This window comes from Pinus tabuliformis, chromosome 8 (assembly GCF_031772625.1).
Source record: "Pinus tabuliformis cultivar Carrire ecotype Pingquan chromosome 8, CPIR1, whole genome shotgun sequence".
NCBI classification, from domain to species: Eukaryota; Viridiplantae; Streptophyta; class Pinopsida; order Pinales; family Pinaceae; genus Pinus; species Pinus tabuliformis.
Window position 1 is genome coordinate 1,057,207,806 of NC_142294.1, and position 17,230 is coordinate 1,057,225,035.

A 17,230-nucleotide genomic window follows, 5' to 3' on the forward strand; every position below is an offset into this window, starting at 1 on the left:
ACGTCCCTTGTTTTATACACAGGCCGTCCATGCTAGCTGCCTGCTATTATAGAATGTGACAATGTAACAATGGCAGTTTTAAAGCGAATGAACTAGATAGAAGCGTGGCCATTTAATGAACATTCGATAAATATGTGTGGTAACAGTCAAGAGCAAAGCAAGCCAGGCCATGCCGTGCCACAAGGACAATGTTAAATCCATCCCTTCAGCCCTTTAGTGGACAGAATTTTCTCCGTACTTCAATTATTCTCATCTGTATACGATATTGCATAAACACGTCTGTGAATTTATTAGTAATATGTGTAAGCCAGACTTGTAGGAAACCCAGGTTATTTACAAGCCCAGTTGCTGCTATGAGGAACTCAAACAATACTCTGAACACTAGGTCAGAGATCGAAGCAGATTATGAGCACCCTGACTCCCAAAGCTTCATCGACTCCTCCAGGGTCGTAAAGAAAGCACACGGATTTCGAGGCAAGGTTCAGACCTGGTATGAAATTTAAAGAATAATGTTCTAACTATAATATGTTAAAGCTGCCTTTTTTTTCTTCCCTACACCTGCAATATATACATCTTTTTATAGACTAGAAATGCCATAATGGTGTTTATCCGAGGTTACCTTTCATTTTCCTTCAATGCTTCCCAACCTTTACAGTAATACTGGGATTGCAACTTAGCACCCACATCTACAAATTTCATGTATAATAGAGTAAAAATAATTGGTTAAATTCGTTGGAGAAATTTTGGATAGAATTAATTGTTTCTTAGAATTACAGAAGCTTTTAAAGGCTACTTCATCTGCAATGCATAAATTTTGAAATTGGCAAACTTCAGTCTCCTCTCTTTACTGGCATAAGAATTAAAGGAATCTGAAAGTTGGGTCTGGTTTCACAGGTTTGTAGAGCTAGACCTGGAGAGCGATCTAACTGTGGAGATCAATGGCTGGAGCTTTTATCTGCACAAGGTATATAGGAGTTTCTTCGATATATATTACACGAGAATAGCAGCTTGTGAAGTTTACCAGCTAACGAATTAGGTAGAGATATAATTATAGAAAATTCAAGTATGCTTGCTGCCTGGCTTTATCTACTTTCTGTGCAAAATGGAGTCCCCTTTTACATATCCTACCCACATGAAATTTTGTACGCTAAATCATTTCTGTAACATAAAGTCCTTCTAATTGTATACAGATAACATGTATGGAGATTTCCTCTAGTAATTGTATAGAGATAGAGATGTCATGTATAGAGATTTCCTGCAACTGAGTTATGACCATTGAACTCATTTAGTGAATTCTAATTGTGAGTTATGACCACATTCTAACATCATTGTGTGTTTACTACTATGCAAGTTCCCTCTGCTATCAAGAAGTGGACGACTGAATCAATTACTGGTCTGGACTCTGTAGTGAGTCAGCCCGTCAGGATTGTATAAAGCTGGACGATATTCCTGGTGGGGAAAAAGCATTCGAATTAGTAGCCAAATTCTGCTATGGAATATCAACTGACATGACTGCCATGAACATAGCCGCTATAAGATGCGCAACAGAATACCTGGAAATGACAGAAGATCTGAAGGAAGGTAATCTTATTTCCAAAACTGAGATCTTTCTGGGCCTTACAGTGTGGCCGTCGTGGAAAGACTGTATACTTGTGTTGAAAAGCAGCGAACAACTTTGTCCATTGGCGGAAAAATCTCCCGTTAGTGAGAAGGAGTTGCGATTCAATAGCATGGAAGGCGCGCACAGATCCAAGGGCCATAAACTGGCCTTATACCTCTGCAATTACCAACAGGAACATTCGCCTAAGTACCGAGCCTCCTCATATTTGGGATGAAATCAAAGATCATCACGAATTTTATAACAATAACAAGGGTCAATCAGCTCTACAAAACTGGTGGTTTGAACTTTGAAGATGTCGCAATGCTGCGCATTGACCATTTTGTTAGGGTTATCTCGGCCATCAAAGTTAAGGGTATGAAACCCAACTTGGTAGGTGCATCAATTATGCATTATTCCTCTAAATGGCTGCCAGGGATATTAAACTTAGAGCAAAGCAGTGCTGTGACTAGAATAGAGGACATGAGTAATAGCTGGGACGTTGGAAATGATGGGCTAGTAAAATTCAGAATCACAGGAGGGAGGAGAAACGACGAGAAGAACAAAGAGAAGAGAATGATGATAGAGAGCATAATAAGCATAATTCCTGACGAAAAGGACTCTGTATCCTCTTCTTTTCTGCTACGCCTCTTGAAAATGGCGAACATGTTTAATGCCACTCCTGCCCTTATGGCTGAACTCCAAAAAGGGCAGGGATGCAGTTAGAACAGGCCGCGTTAAGTGACTTGCTGATCCCATCTTACAATTCAAGCGAGAATCTTCTGTATGATGTTGATCTGGTGAGGAGAATGTTGGTGCACTTACTGATCCAAGACAAATATGGCTCCAACCTCACTGAACCCTGCGACTATAATGCCAATGAAATTATTTATGCCGTGCAACAGGGATATGATGGTGAAGGTCTTCCAGGAATCCATGCAGGTACAAGTGATGCTAAAATGCAGGTCTCCAAACTTGTGGACAGTTACTTGGCAGAAGCTGCAAGAGATCCCAATCTCCCCCTGGCTAAATTTCAAAGCCTGTCCGAGGCACTGCCAGAACATGCGACGATGGCCTCTACAGAGCCATTGATACTTATCTCAAGGTATTCTTTGTCCTCATACACTATTTGTTTACATCCACACTCCTCTACAGAGCCATTGATACTTATCTCAAGGTATTCTTTGTCCTCACCCACTAGTTGTTTACATCCACACCCATATGACCCAACTAGGAAATTAAGAATTAGCCCCGGGTACATCCCTGAGTTGAAAGTAATTGTCTTAAATTTATTTTAATTTTGGATCTTTTGGATCTTCGCAGCTACTACGGTTCAAATTTCGTTTTAAATTTATCTTAATTCTGGATCTTTCCAGCTATTACACAATGAAATTTAGTTTTAAATTTATTTTAATTCTGGATCTTCCCAGCTACTACATGGATCAATTTTTTTTTCTTTTTTTATTCTAAATTATGTTTGCAAACATCTTTGACAAATTTGATTTTCTTTAGGCTCGATAGATTCTGAATAAATATAAATTATAAATCTACATTAGTTTAATTATTAATAATGGATAATTAAATTCATTTATTTTATTTTGGATTTGATAAATCTTGAATTAAAGTAAATCTACATTCTTTTAATTATTAATAATCGATAATTATATTTATTTATTTTAGTTTTATTTAATTTAATTAGTGAAAATATTTTAATTAATAATTATAATTATTCATTTTTATTATTATGTAATTTTACATCTTTTTCCTATTAAATTAGAAAAAACAAAATCTAAATTAAAAAAATACTAATTTTTTTTTTTATATATATTCAAAACAAAAATTAGATAAAATGATACAACTTCCTTTATTATTATATTAATTTGTTTTTAAAAATATTATTTAATTTAATATAAAAAATGGCGCAATATACTTAACAGTTTAATATAGAATAAATGTATAATTTAAAAAAAAAAATTTACTGTAGATTTATTTATTAAGGATCGGTAGAATATGTAAAGTGTTTTATTTTTTATTTTATTTTAGATAGTAATTTTTAATATTAAAAAAATACACATATCAATACATTTGACTTCTTTGTTTTATTAAATGCATGTTGATTTATTTTTTTCAAATATTAAAAATATTAATATGTCCGTTAGAAATATTAGTTGGAATTAAACACATATTGTCTTTAAAGAGACAATGTTTTTGGTCTTAACTATTGTTTCTTTATAGACAATAAAAAAAATCACTTTTGTTCTTTCAGAGACAAATTAAAATAATGAATATTGAAAAATATCTCACCATTGAAATAAACCAATATTAAAAGTATTTAATTAAAAAGAAATTACAATATCATTGATTAATTCATATTGTGACGGTAGAATCCAACCACCAAACCTCTTGCTTATAAAGCAAGTACTCTTCCATTAAGCTAATACCCTTTAAAGAATTATGTGAGACTTATGGTAGTCCTTGAAATTGCATATATAGGCATTGATAATGGCGTAATCTTTGTACAATCTAAAATCATGCAACTCCTGTTTTTAACTTGATATAAATAACTCAATAGAGTTAGCTAAATGTCACACCCATGTAGCATGACTCACACAACAAGCTAACTAGCAATCCCACCAAGAGGTGCAAAGGAAAGTAGATAGGAGTAGGGGAATGTGGAAAGAAAGTTGAAAAAACAAACTTTTTTATTGTTAAGCGTTATGAACCACTCAAGTCCTTGCAATCTAATTCTACTTTTACAGTTAATGAAACTGACTCACACAACAAGCTAACTAGCAATCGCACCAAGAGGTGCAAAGGAAAGTAGATAGGAGTAGGGGAATGTGGAAAGAAAGTTGAAGAAACAAACTTTTTTTATTGTTAAGCGTTATGAACCACTCAAGTCCTTGCAATCTAATTCTACTTTTACAGTTAATGAAACTCTTTTTTTTTAAGATTCACAATAAAAAGGACAATAAAAATAATAGTTATTAAAAACAATTTGGTTAAACAAAATAATAAAACAATTAAAATAAAAATAAAATATCAATAACTAGCAATTTTGATTAATTTTATTTCATTTATAATTACAATACAATTTTGAATTAAATAATTAGAATAGAAATACATCCAAATTAAAATCACAACAATTGAAATTATATCAAAATCACTCTCAAAATAAATTTAACAAAGAACTTTCCAAAACAATCACAAATCTCAGTGAATTGAAAATGATACTTTTGAATGGAATGGTTTAAAATGCAATAACTAGATTTACATTAAAATCAGACCCAAAATAGTAAAACAATAAAAACCCTTGCAACAAAAATATGCCAATAACTTTGGAAATAATATAGGCATGATGATCCTTTATTTTTGGTGGCTCCTTACTATTGGTGAAGAAAAACATCATCAACATCTAAAACCTAACTCAAGGTGGAAGAGAATAATACCTACTCTTGCTACTAGGTATTTGGCATCACCAAGCTCATGTTATACTACTTAGTCTTGCGAGGAGTTTCCAAAATCAATTCAGTACTGGGATTTAATCAAGGTTCAGATTGCAAGCACCTTGAATGCAATCCAACTAATTTAGTTGCATCTTTATTTGCATACAGTCTATCAACAATAGCACATTCTTCCCTCGTATCAAATCTAAGGTCTGCAACAACAGTTCCCACATCATAATTTTTGACAAAATTTCAAATAACCATGGAGATTGGCATCGATAAGTATCATTAGAGAAAATTCAACCTCTATTGGACATATGAAATTGAGGGTAAAAGATACATGTTTTACTATCTGTCTCCAAGTATTGGAGATGGAAACCAACAAAGGGAAGGAAATGAGTTTTCGAGTTTTCGTAAACCAGAACACTCGGGATAGATTTTTTAGGAAACAAAGGTAATGCTAGGAAACAATTTTGAAAAAGGTGAAGAGAATATGTTTTCATTGAAATTATTTCCCGTCACATCCCATAAAATATCTTATTTGTTTTTACTTGAGATTTCATGTTTTAGAGATCATGCTTTTGATTTGGTGAGCTAGGGAAAGGATTAGAAAACCCTTTATTTCCTTCTTTCTAATTTTTCAACTACAAATTCTAAAAAATTAATCCAAAAACCTTGGAAGTTACCAAGAATTGTCAAAAACCATTGAGGCATTTCTAGCCTTTTGGAAACGATTTCTCGCATCTAGATGTATTTCAAAAACCAAAATACTTTCAGTACTGGCTAGAAACAGTTCCCAGAATGCATTGTTACTTTTAAATCCAATGAAAAAAAGATATTAAGATCAAATAGATGTTGAAGAACTCCTGAACAATGAAACATAATAAAGAAAAGCAATCACAGATTGCAAGCTGAAATGTTATAGGAATTATAGTCTATATAAAATGTTTCATATCCATTATGATTATAAATGACTATGCTACCAGACTAGTAGCAGTAAGGAGAGTTTAGAAAATTATCAAAGAAATGATTTATAATTGTAATCTTTGATTCTCTTGTAATGGTGATGACAGGAACAATAAATGTATAACATATGCTAGAAAGTACTGGTTGATTGGGAATAGTAGGGTTGCAAGATGGTAATTACAACTAAATAAAAAGAACACAAATTTATGGATTCAAATTTCATATACAATTCTAGCCACCATATTAACTTTAAAAGTTAATAAAAAATTATAAAATCTTACATATTTATTTGCCCTAATTTCCGTTTTTCATCTTAGCTTCATAAAAGGACAAAGGTGAGTGGTCGAAGTAGGATGAAATCCAAATTCATTGAATATTTGCAAACCTACAATATCCTATATGATGAGAATACAGCACACATAAAACAACAATTGATCAAGTTAAACAAGTAATAAGGAAAAATGATCAAATTTAAAAGAGAAATGACTCAAGGTTTCTGTTATTTAATGAAGCTGGTACCTTTTCCTTCAATGGAAATGTGAAAAAGAGAGCTAGACCTCTTTATGCTACTTGATTGTATCTTCTACTTTACTTTTTCCCACAGGAAGGGAAAAGTTGAGGGGATTTTTGTGTTAAATAGATTTGAAAAATTGTAGTGTTGACCCACAATAAAACATGAAAGTAGATAAATAACAAGTGTCTTTGTGGCTGTTAGAGAGAGAGAGAGCATATACATGAGCAGGTGGGATGTGTTTCCCATTAAGAAGGTCCAATAGAATTATCCCATAGCTATATATTACACTTTCCAGAGTTACTTTGCATGCACCAATAAGAAGGGATATTGATTAAATAAATTTAATGCTTGCATGTAACAAAATAATTTCCTAAAAAAACTTAGTGTTATGCACAAGAAAAAAGATAAACTTAAATGATAAGGAAGATCCATTAAATACATTTAATGCTTGCATGGCACAAAATAGTTTGCTAGCAAATCTGCTAATGTTATGCACGAGAAAGAGATCGACTGAATGTTAGATGCTGAAGTAATAACTATTCTAAAGAGAAAAAAATGAAAACATTCTGTTAGCAAAGTCAACAGTTCATGTATAATGAGCATTCAACATAGAAAAACACAAAGATGATAGGGATGGACAAAGCTTGAAGACTAAGCAAGATCAATTACACATATATTGCTCGTTTTATAAATAGAAACAACATGACAACTGACATTAAATAATATATAATGAACAAACTTTATACTAATATTGAATTAATAAGATTCATTAATCTCCAAATCTATGATGTTGAGAACTATAAGTAGGAATTTTAAATTCCACAAATTTATCTTTCAAATTATCGAAATGTGAAATTATTTTTAACTAACACAATATGTGGTGGATGAAGGCAAAGAGAAATGGTAATAATGCAAGAATATAAATCCAACAATGAAGAGTCGCAAATATAAGAGATGCCATCTAAAACCCAAAATATGGTTGGAGTGACATAAAGTTTTCATGTTAGCTCTCCAACATGCATTATTGAAAATATCATGTATTAAAAGCCCCTCTATGAAAAAGCATATAAACTATACTAGTGAAATTCCTTTCACTTATTTTTGAAGTAGAAAAAATTATTCTAATCAGATATTGCCACTTGCACAAATGAAAGGCCCCTCTTCCACACTTTGGGGACACATCTTTATGATTGCATGTGTGGAAAACATATTTAAGCAATACTTTCTTATCAAAGCATATTCTCGTAGAGGAAACAGTTCTACACCATCATCTTAGCCAAGTTCAATTCCCACCTTCTCTTCACATCAATGATTTTCCACAATGACCATACTGCACAAGATACAGTGCATCACCAACTCTTACTTGAATCACAACAAACATCGATACCTAGCACTTCAATCATCAATGCCATTAGCTATGGTCAAGGCACTAGAACTAGTTGGTAGGTCAAGGCACCTCTTTGGTTCTCTATTAATGCCCCTGGTTTCATTAGGACAAATGCTAATAGAGGTATTCAGGAGAAGATCTAAAAAGATTATTTGAAATTCAAATGAATTGTGCCATAACGACCCCTATTCCAAAACTTCAGGTTGGCCTTATCCACACCCTAGGCTAGTTCATATACAACTACACTATAACATAAGAGTCCCAAAGGTGGGCGTCCTGCACCAGAAAGTGTTTTCCAACCAATATAGGGGCCCCACCCAAGTTTGAAACTTGGTTTATCTGTCTAGCAATGTCTGTGGGTAGTTGGCAGTCCCACTGACTCGATCCCAAGTCTTCTCGGTGACAGGCAGTAGATCTACCAATTCTCCTGATTAAAAAAAAAAACTCTAGGCTTGTTATCACCAATTGTATATTGAGACCGATCATCATCTTCAAAGGGGGCACAATATTTGTGCATATTTTTTATTTGACAACTTGAATCTCAGGATCATTTTTTTTATGTGCTATAAATTACAAAAACCATGGTTGATGCCATTATTTGTTTAGTGATTCACATCATGCATGTCCTCTATGGGTGTCATGTCCCCATTTTTATTCTTCTTCCTAGTACAACCAGGGTGGATTTTCAAGATAGCAGGTTTATGTCATAAGGGGTCTCTATGGAATTTTGAGGAGTTTTTATGGGATTTGATGGCATTCGTTTGGCGTATTTCATCATCAGCACAATTTTCCTTTCGTTCTGTTCCATTCTGACAAATTTCAAAAATCAACATTATTATTGAGCATAACTTAATTAATTATGCTCGAAGTGGCATTCCAGGGAGATTAATTGATGGAACACCTCAATGTAATAACTCGTTGGAACCAAAACAATAATATATACATGATGGGACTTTTGAATGGGAGTTTCAGTGACCTAAGGAGACATATGGCCAATTTACCCTTTTCCCACATTAAAAAAAATATTTTAATTAAAATAAAAGAGGGAAAAGTGCTCCTTGATTAAAATAATAATAAAATAGAAGATTCTAAAGGGATCCATCAGATCTATAAAAGAGGAGGAGGAGGCTATTGGAGGACATCTTGGAATTGATATTGTTTCTTGTATGAAACGTTGAGAACGTGGTTCTCTACTCCATTGGTAGCTCTGGGGCGAAAACCCTCAAGTGATTTAGAAAGATTGGGCGAGCACCCATCTCTTCCCTTGGTGGATTCATTCAAAATCCACAAGTGTAGTGATTGATTTCCTGTTTCAATTTGGAGGCCGACATTAGCATTATTATCTTGGAGAGCCATTCCATCTCTTCCCTTCGTGGATTCATTTAGAATCCACAAGTGTAGTGATTGATTTCCTGTTTCAATTTGGAGACCCACATTAGCATTATTATCTTGGAGAGCCATTCTAGCGATTGTATTGGCATCTATTTCTATATAATAAAGTTGGTTCTCATGGTTCTTTACGTCGTGATCTTTTAATGAAATTTTCATGCACTTTATGGGTTTATTGTTTTTATTTTTTTGGGTTTTACATGGCATTCTTCTATTGAAGGCTTGATAATTCTATGTGAAGTGCATGTTCCAAATTTTCTTCATTTAAGATATTACAGTGTTATCCAAGCCTTTTTCCTGGCTCAGTCAGCCAGTTTTTCCAGTGTTCAATTGCAGCTATTATTGGAGGGTTTTGTCGAAAAAGATTGAAAGCACAGTTTTGCAGCAAATTGAAAATTCGTTCAAAAGGAGCTCGACAATTTGTTTTCTTATTAAACATGCTACACATTTCAGTGAGAATGTCGGATGAACAATAACTTGGACGAATTATTATATGGTAGCCGAAAATTATTTTTATCGAGAGCCAAAATCTGGCATGAATTATTACTAGAAGGCCATCAGCAATTTTTGGAGGGCCTGCACTGAAAAATAAATAAGTTTTATTTCTTTTATGAAAAGGATGACTCTTTGGAAAAGGATCCCAGGCTCATGACAATTCGCAGGCAAGTTTCGCAGGGTCGGAGGTCTGCATATCTCCCCAAACATTTTAAACCACAATTTCTCAGGCCAAGGAGCCATACAAGTCTGGTGTGCTGAGGAATTCTAATTAAGAAGCTCGCGGTTCTGATTTAAATGTGCCCTCGTCGAGTTTGCTACCAAGGCCGGTTGTTGAAGTGGATGTCGAGCACGTGTATCGAAGCCGCACTTGCTCGACGGGGAATTTGACATATCACATCCACCTTGTGGGAGCCGCCATCGAATTTGGGGGTCGGACGACAGAAACAGAGTCATTGAATACATATAGCAAGCCGCCTTCTGCTGTGAAATCCTGCCTATTGATCGAGACCAAGCCATTGTAATTGTGGGGAGCTGAGATCGAGCTCCAATTCAATTGAGGGTATATGCACCTGTAGCATACGTGAAGAAATGGAGGCATGTCTGTGCTAGGTGCGTAAGGAAATCCAGGACGTGGGGACGTAATTATATATAGTGCGCATAAAGCTGGACGTAGTCTGCTGACGTAAGGGAAAAAATTGTTGGAATCGGGACAAAATTGTTTGAGATATCCTTGGCAAATAATTTCCCAGAGCTCACTCTCAGCGAAGGGAAATGAAGTGGGCACAATAGAATGACTCTGTGTAATTGACAGACTGATGCGATGTTCGTTGTGTGGCTTGACGGAGCAGTGATTAAATAAAACCCAGTGTTCCCAGTGTTCTGGATGTTGGTTTGACAACGAACTTCAGTTTTGTAACCAATTTTTTAGTTATGTAACGGGTAGTTTAGCATAACGGTAGATGTTCACGTAATAAATCGAATACCTTGTAATGAAAATGATCATCGAATAAAACAGATTCATATTCAGTTTATTTGTCTTGGTCCTCTCTCTCTCATTTTGTTGCTGTGTTCTTTCTTTCTCTGCCATTAAATCAAGAAGTGGTATCAGAGCCAAGTTCGAGGTTACCCAAGTGGATGAATCCTCGGAATGCCGAAACAAAGATGGTGAGCCCCCGTAAGCCTGAGGATGAGCTCGGTTAAACAGTCGGTGTGCTCCGGATTCTTCATGGACGTGTCTTGCCTACCGACACGGTGAAGAGGAGTTGACCTGGGATGGAGCAAGCTCTCGAGACAGGTGGTGCTACCATGTAAGGCGTGAGCCACCAACGCATTGGAGCGGAGAATCCTGGTTGGTAGAGAGGGGAGAATCCTGCGTATGGTTTGAGGGGAGGCTCGATGGTCCTTTGTTCGAGGGGAGGATTGTTGGGTATACGAACAAAGTCCCACATTGATTAGAAATGGTAGAAGTGGGAAGGATCATGGGTATATAAGGATGAACACATATCTCCATTGGTATGAGGCCTTTTGGGGTAAAGCCCAAAAACAAACCCATAAGGGCTTAGGCCCAAATTGGACAATATCATACCATTGTGGAGATATGTGGTGTCCTGAGACCCAACACTGGAATGATGCGCAGTGGTTTACCAACTATTAAAGCCATGCATTCATTATCTCTGGGCTCATCTTTGCCCGATACGAGCTACTATCTATGGACATTCGTTTTTGGGTTTTACTTTGCTTCAAGAACGTATTGTTGAACCTGTGTAATTTCTGCTAAGGGTGGCACGAGTATCCTTATCCTTACTGAACGTATGGCTGTTGATTTGTAGGTGGTATTTCTGGTTTATCTCCACACTCTGAGGTCAAGAATAAATTTATATAATCTCTATGGGCATGTTTATTAAGTAATTAGGGGGCTTTCCAAGCGTTGGCATTATCAATTGAAGCAAACTTTGCATTTATCTAAATTCTGGGTTGGACAAGTATCAGAGACCACACCCCTAAAGAATACGCACATGGAACAATTATTATCATTCAAAGGCAGCGCTTTAAAAGGGGTCTGGAGCAACAATCTTGTGGGTATTTAATTGCTGGACGAGCTAGTAATATGTAGGAGAGGGAGGAATCTGAACGCAAAACATAATTATGGGCAGCGTACTCACCTGCAAGTGCGGGAGTATCATTTTAAGGCCCGTGTTACATTCTCCTATGTTCAACACTTCCAAATCAGGTTCTTTCATATAAATTCAGTGTTTGTCCACTTACTCTAATGGCCACGAATCTCTTGTTAAGATTTGCATAGAGAATATACAGTGAGTTGTCTTGGCATTGTTTCCAACTTGATTATTTTATGAGCTCTTTAAATGGTAGGTGAATATGGTTCAATGAGCCTGTTTACTGTACTTAGACCAAGAAAAATTACATACAGCAGTTTGTAACTAAACCATTTGACAGAAGGCATCTCTGAAATTTTAAATATAAACCCAGAAAATTATTCATAGGTACAATGGTGATTTGCAAGCCGAATCTTGTAAAATAGACGTAAGCTGTTATGCTAATGATTGTAAGCAAGTCAGAGTATTTTCATAGTTGTCTTAAGTTGTCTGAGTCATAATGCCAACCTTTGAGGGGAGAGGTCAAACAAATGGTTGAGTTGAGTGTAATTCTTAGCACTGTTGATGATAATATAAAGCTTTTTGTCAAGGGATATTGAGGGAGTCATTATTGCCAAGGTGATTGAGTCTTGTGGGGTTGAGAATTGTCATTGATGTGCTACTAGTATTATTATTATTTCCATAGGTTGTTGAAGTTGTATTGTTGATGTATGTAGAGTGTTTAGTTGTGCCTTTAATTTCTTATCATAGCTTTGTATTGCTACAACAAAAATGGAGTTTTTAAAATGCTTCATGAACTAGCAAAGCAATACCTCCATGAGCTGCAATATAATTAGCAGACCATTCTCAAGAAGGGTCCATGCCATCCTTTAACAAGAACAATCAAAGGATCTGCAGAAATATGAAATAAGACACAAGATTTTTTCTCTTGGGACAAATTTAAAACACATGAGAATCACATGGAAAGTTCTTTCCAAACTTGATAAACTAGATGTGCTATTTCCCAAAGTGAACTAGTTAGAAGGGAAGAAACTAATTTGGGCTCTAAAACCAACTATGTTTTCTCTCATACAACACAAGTTTTTGGAGGAACCTTGCGAAGGGGTTAGACTTCCAGTTGCATCTTGTCTCAGTAACATCATGAGACTGACCGCACCATAGCCCCTTATAATGATGATGTTATGAGGAGAGTTTTCAAGCTGATAATAGATACTTTTCACGACTTGGACAACAATGTAAGTCCTACATTTGGGAAGAAGCTTGAGATTTTAGAAGTTATGGTTGTAACTAGGACTTATGAAGTCATGTTTGGTCTAGAGTGTGATGGTTTGATCTTGCAGATGTTCTAATGCTTCTTCAACATTAGGAAACATCATCCTGATAGAGTCATAGCACACATGCAGTGCATCTTGTCCTCATGTATGAGAGGCCATCTGTCGAGAGTTGTAGTCTCGATTGTTGTCTGTTTGGAGGAGAGAGCAGTTGATCTCACCTATTTCTTATGGTCTAGCTGAGAGGTTGGTTGAGCATAACATTGGGATGTTCAGGAGACAGTTGAATAGGGAGGAGAAATTTAGGTTTACGGGCTCATGCAACAAGAATGAGATGAGGAGGAAGGGACTTTTCTTCATTTGCAAATGACCTTAAGGACCTGACCACTCATGGTTGAGTGACACTAAGGAGATGACAGTGGTAGAGAAGGGAGATATTCTATATGTCTGTTAGGATGAAGACAGTTTGTTGGACACGTCCATGGGTTCATACGATGATACCTTAGAGGAGCATGAGAAGTCATATGGAGTTGATGACAGTAGCCCAGCTATGCATCCATGTGTAGTAGAGGAGTACGAGGAGCAACTTATTGTTCCCATGTGGGAAATAGATCAAGGAGTAGATGAGTGGCTGATGATTCAGCATAGAGAGAACATAGAGGAGTATGAGTCATGGAAAGTCATTGACATCAAGCCAGATTCATATGATGAGTAGTCTCTGGGTCTTAGGAGAGACATTCATGATAGTGTGTCACTAGTGATGAGTTAGCATGAGTAGCATATGATGGAGCATGAGTTAGCTGAGGAGGATGAGGCACACAGTATGCATGATGAGCCTTTTTGGGAGAGCTAGTTGGGGGTTCATATTGAACTCGTGATGATGGAGGATGAGCAACCATGTTTGGGTCTACCCATTGATGAGGTGCAAGAAGGTGTAGTGGCAACTAGCCAAGCTGCAACATTTGCAGGCAACAACCCTCTCTAGAAGTACATAGACAAGGCTTGCAACACAATTTGGCTACTGATACCCATTACAGGGAGAGAAGCAGGACTTTCTTGATGGATATTTCTAACCAACATCAACATAGTAAACTTGTTCCTTACATATGAGTCCATAACTTAGATTGGCAACAAATCATGAGTTGGTATTCTATTGATGGAGTATCATTCCTAGTCAGGAGCAGTGTACTGCAGGAGCCCTTAGAGGTGGGGAACATTACATGCTCTAGTTAGCAATGGAATGTGGGTTAACAACTCATCAGTATTTCAACACGACATCAATATGGTGAGACTAACCTTGGGGTATGCCAAGGATTGGTTTGGAGAGTGGTGATGAGCTGGTACATAGTTGGTAGGGAAACATTCATATCCGAAGCTACAACACGATAAGAGTCATGTAGCATTAACGCTCCTTCTTGGTGGCATTGGGATCTAGGTGGATCTACTGGAAACTGGTTGAGTCATAGATGGACATGGGATCTAGGTATTGGAGGATCCATATATGTTTTGATATCTTGGAGACATGATGTGGACCAGTGGCTTGTATGGGATCCGAGAATTGGGTCCCAGTGGCGTTGGGCCACCAGATTGGTCCAGAAAGTTGAATTGCTTGAGGGCAAGAAATCTTGGGGTGGGAGGACTGTCATGTCCCCATTTTTATTATTCTTCCTAGTACAACCAAGGTGGATTTCCAAGACATGAGATAGCCAGGTCAGTGGAGTAGGTTTATGTCATCAAGGTGTATCGATAGGGTTTTGAGAAGTTTTTATGGGATTTTATGGCATTCACTTGGCATATTTCATCATTAGCACAATTTTCCTTTCGTTCCATTTCATTCCGACAACTTTCAAAAATTAACATTATTATTGGGCATAACATAATTAATTATGCTCGAAGTGGCATTTCTGGGAGATTAATTGATGGAACACCTCAGTGTAATAGTTCGTTGGAACCACAATGAAAATATATACATGATGGGACTTTTGGATGGGAGTTTCAGTGACTTAAGGAGACATGTTGGCCAATTTACCCTTTTCCTGCATTAAAAACAATATCTAATTAAAACAAAAGAGGGAAAAGTGCTCCCTGATTAAAATAATAATAAAATAGAAGATTCTAGAGGGGTCCATCAAATCTATAAAAGAGGAGGAGGAGGCCATTGGAGGACATCTTGGAGTTGATATTGTTTCTTGTATGAGAAGTTGAGAACGTAGTTCTCTACTCCATTGGTAGCCCTAGGGCGAAAACCCTCGAGTGATTTAGAGAGATTGGGCAAGCACCCATCTCTTCCCTTGGTGGATTCATTCAGAATCCACAGGTGTAGTGATTGATTTCTTGTTTGAATTTGGAGGCCGGCATTAACATTATTATTTTGGAGCGTCATTCCCAACTATTGTATTGGCATCTATTTCTATATAATAAAGCTGGATTTTTTTGCTGCATTTCTCATGGTTCTCTATGTCGTGATCTTTTAATGATATTTTCATGCACTTTATGGGTTTATTGTTTTTATCTGTTTTGGTTTTACATGGCAGTCTTCTATTGAGGGCATGATAATTATATGTGAAGTGCATGTTCCAAATTTCCTTCATTTGGGACATTACAATGGGACTTCTTTATAACAAGAAAATCAAATTTTTCTTGTTCCTTTGCAAGGTGCTACGCCTTAAGCATAATTCTCACAGACAGGACCTCCTATAACATGAATTCGATGTTAATTTTTTGAATACTATATATGATTTATGTCTCAAGCAATTTTTTATAACCCAAAAATTTAATTTATCCCTTAAATATTTTCTGAAATTGCTGAATAAAAATACTCTGGTATTTTAACAATAAAATTGACAACAAAATCACAAATATCAAATCAATCACATGCCAAAAACTATAAACCCTCTGATTTATCCTTCACTTTTATTTCTCAGAATAAATAAGAAGATGGCACACATAGAAATACATAATTTTTACAGCAAATGGAACCTGGAAATTCGGCTCCTTGAAAAAAATGAACTGCACCCACACTGCCTCCCTCCCTCCTAGCCATCATACGTGTGGCCCATGTGTAGTACTATCCACACATGCAGACTGTGAGCAATACTATCTACACGTGTCACCTCCTTGCACAAGTCAGCCTGTGCGACTCTCCTAGAGCTAGATCTCGGCCATCTGTGAATCTGGTGCTCAGCAACTCATATTGTCTTAGCCTCCACTGAGTTTCCTTCTCTGGAATTTTCCAACTGCAAACTTTTCTTTCTCTTCAGCCTTTGAGTCTCTCACTGCTCACTTGATGAAATGTCTCTCAAATCTTCAAATTACTTGCAATTTTAATGTGTCTTTCCCCTTCCCTTAGGTTGTCTTTATAATTCTCCATTCCACTAGTTCCATAACGCTAATCTCCAAAGTGATAGATAGCTAGGATTACAAAAAATTTACAACAAACGAAACCTCGAAATTTAGCTCCCTGAAAAACCCAAATTTCACCCACACGACCTCCCTCCCTCCTAGCCATCATATGTGTGGTTCGTGTGTAGAACTATCCAAACATGCAAATTGTGAGAAATATTGTATGTGCATGCCACATCCCTACACAAGTCAGCCCATGTGACTCTCCTAGTGCTAGATCTTGGCCATCTGTGAATCTGGTGCTTAGTAGCTCATATGGTCTTAGCCTCCACTGAGTTTCTTTCTCTAGAATTTTCCAGCTGCAAACTTTTCTTTCTCTTCAGCCTTTGAGTCTCTCACTACTCACTTGATGAAATGTCTCTCAAATATGCAAATTACTTGCAATTGTAATGTGTCTTTCTCCTTCCCTTAGGCTGTCTTTATAATTTTTCATTCATCTAGATCCATAACCCTATTCTCCAAAGTGATAGATAGCTAGGATTAAATCCTAACCCACTTGAGATCAACAATTGAGATAGGGCCAAGAGGGATCAAATCTCTTTTCAATCTAAAAGAGGTTTGCACCTCAAGAGATTTGATCCCTCTCAGTGCTTGGTAGATCTGGAGTTAAGATGGATCTAGGTTGGTTTAATTATTAATAATTGAT

At 36.4% G+C, this 17,230-nt stretch overlaps 1 pseudogene across 1 annotated transcript in view; it reads left to right on the forward strand.

Moving 5' to 3' along the window:
• Positions 1 to 353: 353 nt before the first annotated feature.
• The window catches only part of LOC149238982 (root phototropism protein 3-like), a 111,362-nt pseudogene continuing 94,485 nt past the window's right edge, over positions 354 to 17,230 (forward strand). Inside the window, exons 1-2 of the transcript XR_016245954.1 lie at positions 354 to 490; positions 895 to 964. The product of XR_016245954.1 is annotated as a root phototropism protein 3-like (transcript). The remainder of the gene's footprint in view (positions 491 to 894; positions 965 to 17,230) is intronic.